General features: G+C 35.1%; 1 non-coding gene across 1 annotated transcript; it reads left to right on the top strand.

Moving 5' to 3' along the window:
* Positions 1-6,524: 6,524 nt before the first annotated feature.
* LOC113602065 (U6 spliceosomal RNA) lies at positions 6,525-6,632 on the top strand. Its single transcript, XR_003423445.1, has one exon. It is a non-coding gene; the product is annotated as a U6 spliceosomal RNA (small nuclear RNA).
* The last annotated feature ends 1,131 nt before the right edge of the window (positions 6,633-7,763 follow it).

Genomic DNA, 7,763 nt, shown 5'->3' with positions numbered 1-7,763 from the left:
AAATTTGAACAGACCAATAACCAACACTGAAATTGAATCAGTAATCAAAAAATTCTCAACAAACAAAAGTCCAGGACCAGATGGCTTCACAGGAGCATTCTAACAAACATTTAAAGAAGAGTCAATACCCAAAATAAGTCAGTCAGAGAAAGACAAATACCATATGATTTCACTCACTTGAGGAATTTAACAAGCAAATGAACAAAGGGGATAAAAGAGAGAAAGACAGACCAAGAAATATACACTTAACCATAGAGAACAAACTGATGGTTACCAGAATAGAGGTAGATGGGAGATGGGTTAAATGTGATGCAGATTAAGGAATGTGCTAGTTGTGATAAGCACTGAGTGCTGTATGAAAGTATTGAATAACTATACTGTACCCCTGAAACCAATATTACACTATATGTTAACTAACTGGAATTTAAATACAAACCTTAAAAAAAATAAAGACTTAGTACCTATTCTTCTCAGAATATTCCAAACTATAGAAAAGGACGGAAAACTTCCAAATTCATTCTCTGAGGCCACCATCACTTTGATCCCCAAACAAGACATAGACACAATTAAAAAAGACAACAGGCCAATACTCTTGATGAACATAGAGCAAACATCCTCAACAAATTACTAGCAAACTGAATCCAACAATACATTAAAAAAGTTCTTCACCACGATCAAGTGGGATTTATTCCCAAGCTTCCAAGTGTGGTTCAATATTTGCAAACCAGTCAATGTGATACATCATATCAATAAAAGAAAGGGTAAGAACCTTATGATCATTTCAATAGCTACAGAAAAAGTATTTGACAACGTGCAACATCTATTCATGATCAAAACCCTCAACAAAGTAGGTTTAGGGGGAAAATGACATAATAATGGCCATATATGAAAAGCTTACAGCTAATATCATCCTCAATGTGGAAAAACTAAGAGCTTTTCCTCTATGATCAGGAAGAAGACAAGGATGTCCACTATCATCACTTTTATTCAACATAGTACTGGAAGTCCTAGCCATAGCAATTGGATAACAAAAAGAAATAAAAGGCACCCAAATCAATAAGATAGTAGTGAAAATTTTACTATCTGCAGATGACATAATACTATATATAAAAAACTGGAAAGACTCCACCAAAACTGCTAGAGGTAAATAAATTCAGTAAAGTTGCAGGATGCAAAATCAATGTGTAGAAATCTCTTGCATTTCTATACACTAATAATGAAGCAGAATAAAGAGAAATTAAGAAAATCCCATTTACAATAGCACCTAAGTGACATTGGATATAATAGGACACCTAAGAATAAACCTAACCAAAGAGGTGAAATACTTGTACCCTGAAAACTATAAAACACTGAAGAAAGAAATTGAAGATGACATAAAGAAATAGAAGGACATTCCATGCTCATGGATTTAAATATTGTTAAAATGTCTATACTACCCAAGGCAGTATACCGATTCAATGTGATCCTTATCAAAATACTAATAATATTCTTCATGAAACTAGAAAAGTTCTAAAATATATATGGAACCACAAGAGACCCTGAATAACCAAAGCAACCTTAAAGAAAACAAAAACAAAAACAAAACACAAAGCCGGAGGTGTCATAATTGTAGACTTCAGGTTATATGACAAACCTGTAGCAAACAAAACAGTATGGTACTGGCAGAAAAATAGACACATATATCAATAAAACAGAATACAAAACCCAGAAATAAGCCCACAACCGTATGGTCAATTAATCTTTGACAAAGCAGTAAAGAATATCCAATAGGAAATAAACACTCTCTTCAACAAACGGTACTGGGAAAACTGGACAGATACATGCAGAAGAATGAAACTGGATCACTGTCTTGCACCATACACAAGAATAAATTCCAAATGGATTAAAGACCTAAACATGGGACCTGAGACCATACAAATCCTACAAGAGAGCACTGTGTTGGCCATTGCCACATTTTTCTAGACATGTCTCCTGAAGCAAGGGAAAAAAATAGAACTACCTTATGATCCAGTGATCATGCTACTGGATGTTTACTTAAAGAATGCAAAAACACTAATTCAAAGGGATACATGCACCTCTATGTTTATGGCAGCATTATTACAATAGCCAAACTATGGAAGCAACAGAAGTGACCATCAATTGATGAATGGATAAAGAAAACATGGTATATCTTAATACAATAGAATTTTATTCAGCCACAAAAAAGAATGAAATCTTGATATGGATAGAGCTAGAGAGCATAGTGCAAAGTGAAATAAATCAGTCAGAGAAAGACACATACCATATGATTTCACTCATATGTGGAATTTAAGAAACAAAACAAACAAGCCAAGGGGAAAAACAGACAAAAGAGAGAGCAATAAACCAAGAAACAGACTCTAAATTACAGAGAAAAAACTGATGGTTACCAGAGGGGAAGGGCATGGAAGGCTGGATTAAATAGGTGATGGGTATTAAGGAGTATGCTTGTTGTGATAGCATGGTCAAGTGTGTAGGTGTTGAATAACTAAATTCTATACCTGAAACTAATATAACTCTATATGTTAACTAACTGGAATTTTAAAAATTCTTGGGGGCACCTGAGTGGCTCAGTTGTTTGTGTCCAACTCTTGATTTTAGTTTAGGTCATGATTCCAGGGTTACGAGATTGAGCCCCGCCTTGGGCTCCTCACTCACCTCACTGAGTGTGGAGCCTGCTTAAGATTCTCTTTCTCCCATATATATATATATATATATATATATATATATAGTCAGAATGTGGTAAACACTGTATGTGTTTATATACGTATGTGTTTATATATGTGTGTCATATATATGAGAGAAAGAGAATATATATACATATATATGTATATATTCACAATGTGGTAAACACTGTAAAAGAAATAAAATAGGAAGGGTATGTAGTCTGACACTAAACTCTTTCAATCTGGTAAATATTTCACATTCACAGCTTCTATATACTTTACTGTATCTAAATGTAACTACTATATCTAAATGTTGTCATTATAACAGAGATATCTATGGATTGTTTATATCTGCAGAATATTTCACCTGTCTCAAAGGAAAGGTACTACCTACTGTAATGCTACTTTTGTGAGCTTCTGATTTTGTTCTGATGGATGCTTTCCATGCTTCAAAATTCTGAACTACAGTCATCTTTTGAAATAATGCCATACTAATTTAAATGGTGACATAAATTAAAATACTTCTCAGGTGCTTGGATTCAATTAACATCAAAGTGTCACACATCAGAAAGAAACATAATGATTTATCTTGAAGTAATCAAAGAAGTTTTCTAATACACAATTGCAATGGAGCTGTTGCAATGTGACCAAAATAAATGACTCTGGATTGTTCTACAAAAACCAGAATAGTACAGTATCATTAGTAACAGTAAGGAGTATAGGTGTTGGGACAAGACAAAGTTGAAAGTAAGCACTAACATTGCAGCTTCCTAATTGGGTGACCCCAGACAAGTGATTTATTCCCTTTGATCTTTCATCTCTAAACATTGGAAGGAAATAGAGAGATAATGAGATAATGTATGTGAAGATGGTGTGCCCACATAGCCAAACTGTTCTGTTATTATCTACTCTTCCTAGCCCACTCTTTTGCTTGCTTCTCACACTATGTTCATCTAGTCACAGGCTTATGGAAGAAGGATACACTTTAATACAAAGAGGGAGAAGTTTGGGCATATTAAAACAAACATCACTCCCTCTGCCCTAAAAGTACATGAATTATTGTTATAAAGTAGCATTTCTGTAATTTCCCCTAAAACCACATCATATTTACCATGTTTCCAGATCTCTTTAAGCTCCATTCTGTTTTCATCTCATACCTAAAACATCTCTTCTTGGTGGGAATCCTGGATTGCTCATTATTTGGACCTATGCAGTTTTACCCACTAGCCCAGCAATGTTCAAATCATTTTACCTCCCTATCAGCTCCTTCCTTTGTAAAATGGAAAACAATGCTTCATTGGACCCCTCATGGAGTTTACACTCTAGTAAGGTGACACTTAAAAAATGAAGAAAAGAAAAAGAAGTTGCATATATATTATATTACCTAGCAGTAAAAGCTAAGAAGAAAAATAAAGCAAAGAAGGTAGGTAGGAAGTATTACAGTGGATAAGTTTGAAATTTCAGATAAGATGTCCAGGGAAAATGACATCTGATTCAGGACTTAAAGAGAGTGAAGGAATGAGTTCCTATAGAAATCTGGAGCAAGGTTGTTAAGTTGAATGCAATGAAAATACACAGCTCCAGACAGTAGTGCACTAAGTGTTTTCAAGGGTCATGGAAGATGCAAATATGGCTGGAGGGGTGGATGATGGAGGTTTGAGGCAATGAAGACAGAGAACTCTCATGGCCTCTTGTATGACACTGCAGGTAATGGCAAAAAGTTTTGTAAGAAGTAAAGCTACTGAAAGGTTTTAGCCAGAGTAGTGATATGATCTGACTTCCTTTCAGTAGGACCTATGTTGAGAAAAGAATGCATGGAGCAAAAGCAGGAGCATGTAGTCCAGTTGCAATAATGTGAGCCACAATGGTAACAGGGGAAATACTGGCACTAAGAATTAAAGTATAGAAAATACTTTACAAGTGCCTGATACGTGGAGAATGAGATACAATGTTATTTTTTTTTATTTAAAAATTTTAATGTTTATATATTTTTAAGAGAGAGAGAGAGAGACCGAGCATGAGTGGGGGAAGGGCAGAGAGAGAAGGAGACCCAGAATCTGAAGAAGGCTCCAGGCTCTGACCAGTCAGCATAGAACCTGACACGGGCTGGAACTCATGAACTGTGAGATCATGACCTGAGCTGAAGTCTGACACTTAACCAACTGAGCCACCCAGGCATCCCTAATTTTTAATTTTTTATAAATTTTAATTCCAGTATGGTTGACATACAGTGTTATATCAGTTTTAGGTGTACGATATAGTGATTCAACAATTATATACATTTCTTAGTGCCCATTGTAAGTGTACTCTTAAACCTCTTTACATGTTTCACCCATCTCCCCACCCACTTCCACTCTGGTAACCATCAGTTTGTTCTCCATAGTTGAGAGTCTATCTTTCGGTTTGTCTCTACCTTTCTTTGGTCATTTGTTCTGCTTCTTAAATTACACATATGAGTGAAATCATATGGCATTTGTTCTTCTCTGAGTTATTTCACTTAGCATTATACCCACTAGATCTATCCATGTTTGCAAATGGCAAGATTTAATTTTTTATGACAGTAATATTCCACTATCTATCTATCATCTATCTATCATCTATAGATCTATCATCTATCACCTATCTATCTATCTATCTATCTATCTATCTATCATCTATCATCTATCTCTCTATCGATGGAGATAGGCTGCTTCCATAGTTCAGATATTTGTAAATAATGATGCTATAAACATTGGGGTGCATATATCCCTTTGAATTAGTGTTTTTATATTATTTGGGTAAATCTCCAGTGGAATTACTGATCTCCAAAATTGGAATTACTGGTGATTCTGTTTTTAACTTTTTGATGAACCTCCACACTCTTTTCCACAGTGGCTGCACCAATTTACATTCCCACCCACAGAGCAAAAGGGCTCTTTTTTTCTCCACATTCTCCCCAACACCTGTTATTTCTTGTGTTGTTAATTTTAGGCATTCTGACAAGTGTGAGGTGATATATCATTGTGGTTTTGATTTGAATTTCCCTGATAATGAATGATGTTAATCATCTTTCAAATGTCTGTTGGACATCCATATGTCTTTTGTGGGGAAAATGTCTGTTCATGTTTTTGCAATTTTTAATTTGGATTATTTGCTTTTATGGTGTTGAGTTGTATAAGTTGTCTATATGGTTTGGATACACTAACCTTTTATCAAAAATATCATTTCCAAATATCATTTCCTATTTAGTATAGTAACCATCTGTCACTATACAACATTATTATAATATTATTGACTATATCCCTAGTCTATACTTTTCATCTCTGTGACTTACATATTTTATTATAGTTTTAAATATTTTCTTAGTTTCATTGCTTTAGTGTTCTTATCAGAGAACTTCCATATCATATATGTTGAGCTGTCCTACATATCTTCTATCTGTATACATTTTTCTCATGCCATTTTTATCTTTTATCTATTTGTATTTGATAATTTTACTCTTTTTGTTGTTGTTGTTTTGTTTTCTCTTTCTCTTATGGTGGTAATCATGGTATTTAACACCCTTAGGGTGTTTTTCATGTTAAATGCTTTGGAAATATTAAGCTAGAGTTTTTGTCTCTAGTTTTGATTATCCAAGAAGGAAACTATGAGAAGAGGATTGGGTGACGTAGTTCATTTGGAAGGTGGAGAAAACACAGGGGGGGATGATTGGAAGTGAGGCAAGGAAAGAAAGACAGACAAATGAGTGCATTATCAAGAAAGTTCTCTTTCTAGGTAACTAGGGCATAGTCCCCCTGGGGAACTCAAGACACTAAAGCAAAGATTCTGTCCAGAATGATTCCATCTAAAGGATGTTGGAGCATGCTCATGTTGGCAGCACGTACCCTGAAAATTGAATCAATAAAGAGAAGATTAGCATGGTCCTGACACAAGGATGACACAAATTTCATAAAAGAGTGTTTGAATTAGGTCTTTTTAAAATCCCCATTATTGATTGAGGGTTGCTCCAGGAGAACTTTTATTCTAAGGCACTTTACCATTTCCGAAAGTAGAGAAGCAGAGCTCTAGCCACTGGAAAATGTCCTTGGCAGTGATAAAGAGATGGTGAAAGTGAGGCAGGCAGATGCCAAACATGGTGGTGGTGGGGCACTCATAGTATGATATTTTTCATCACATTTTTGACATTTCACGTTTCGTATTTCCTTTTGTCACTTTTTTTTCCAGTAGGTTTTATTATTTGTTGGCATATTATTCAGTTAATATAACCATTTCCTAAGTCCTGGCTTTGATTTGAACTCTTTTTGTTCTATTAGAACCTTGTGTGAAAGCAGCAATTGTCAAGCGTAGCTCAACTTCATGGCTCAAGGCACACTCTTAAAAATAAAAGTATCTTAAAAGTATAAAAAATAACTGTGTATCCATTTCTATGTTCCTCAGGATTAACTATGATTCCAGAAGTCTTCTAATCTTTGTGTCTGTGTGAGTCAGAGTTCTACATCACTGTGTTTTCCTTTTGCAGTAGTCTTTAAGGTCTGCCTATGCCATACCCTTTCTTCCCCACATCTTTCCAATCTCTGAACCATCTTTTTCCTGTGATCCTGATCCTTTTATGTTTTGTTACCACAAATTATTCTTTGGGGTAGACTTTTGTCCTTTGGAAAGGAAATGATTAATCTTTCTGGAATCTTAAGTGATTTGGTCTGCTTCAGTACTGCTTCCCATTTAATATTTCCCCATAAATTTCATGCTTATTTGCAATGAAAAGCCTGTGAGAACATTTCTGAATAATACTAGTTTATCCCAGATTTACTCATCAGGTTATTGCTTAGTTTACAGTTTTCTGATGGTGGGGTGGTGGTGGTTTTTGTGATTTTGGGTTCTTGGGGTCATTCTATACTTTAAATTTCTGTGCCATTGCTGAGCAATGACTGGTCTCAAAAGAGCCTTTGGCTCTTTTGTGTTGGGTCATGTCTTCCTTTATTCTGAGTTTCATAAAGATTCCTTGTCACTTAGTTTGATTGAAAATGTTGCATATGTTTTACACTCCTACCTCTCACCTTTGCTATCCAAACTGCTCTGTTTGGTTTTCATTAATGTAGT

The sequence above is a fragment of the Acinonyx jubatus genome, chromosome B3, assembly GCF_027475565.1.
Source record: "Acinonyx jubatus isolate Ajub_Pintada_27869175 chromosome B3, VMU_Ajub_asm_v1.0, whole genome shotgun sequence".
Taxonomy (NCBI): Eukaryota; Metazoa; Chordata; class Mammalia; order Carnivora; family Felidae; genus Acinonyx; species Acinonyx jubatus.
Note: the sequence above shows the minus strand (reverse complement) of the source record. Positions and strands in the feature narration are given on the sequence as shown.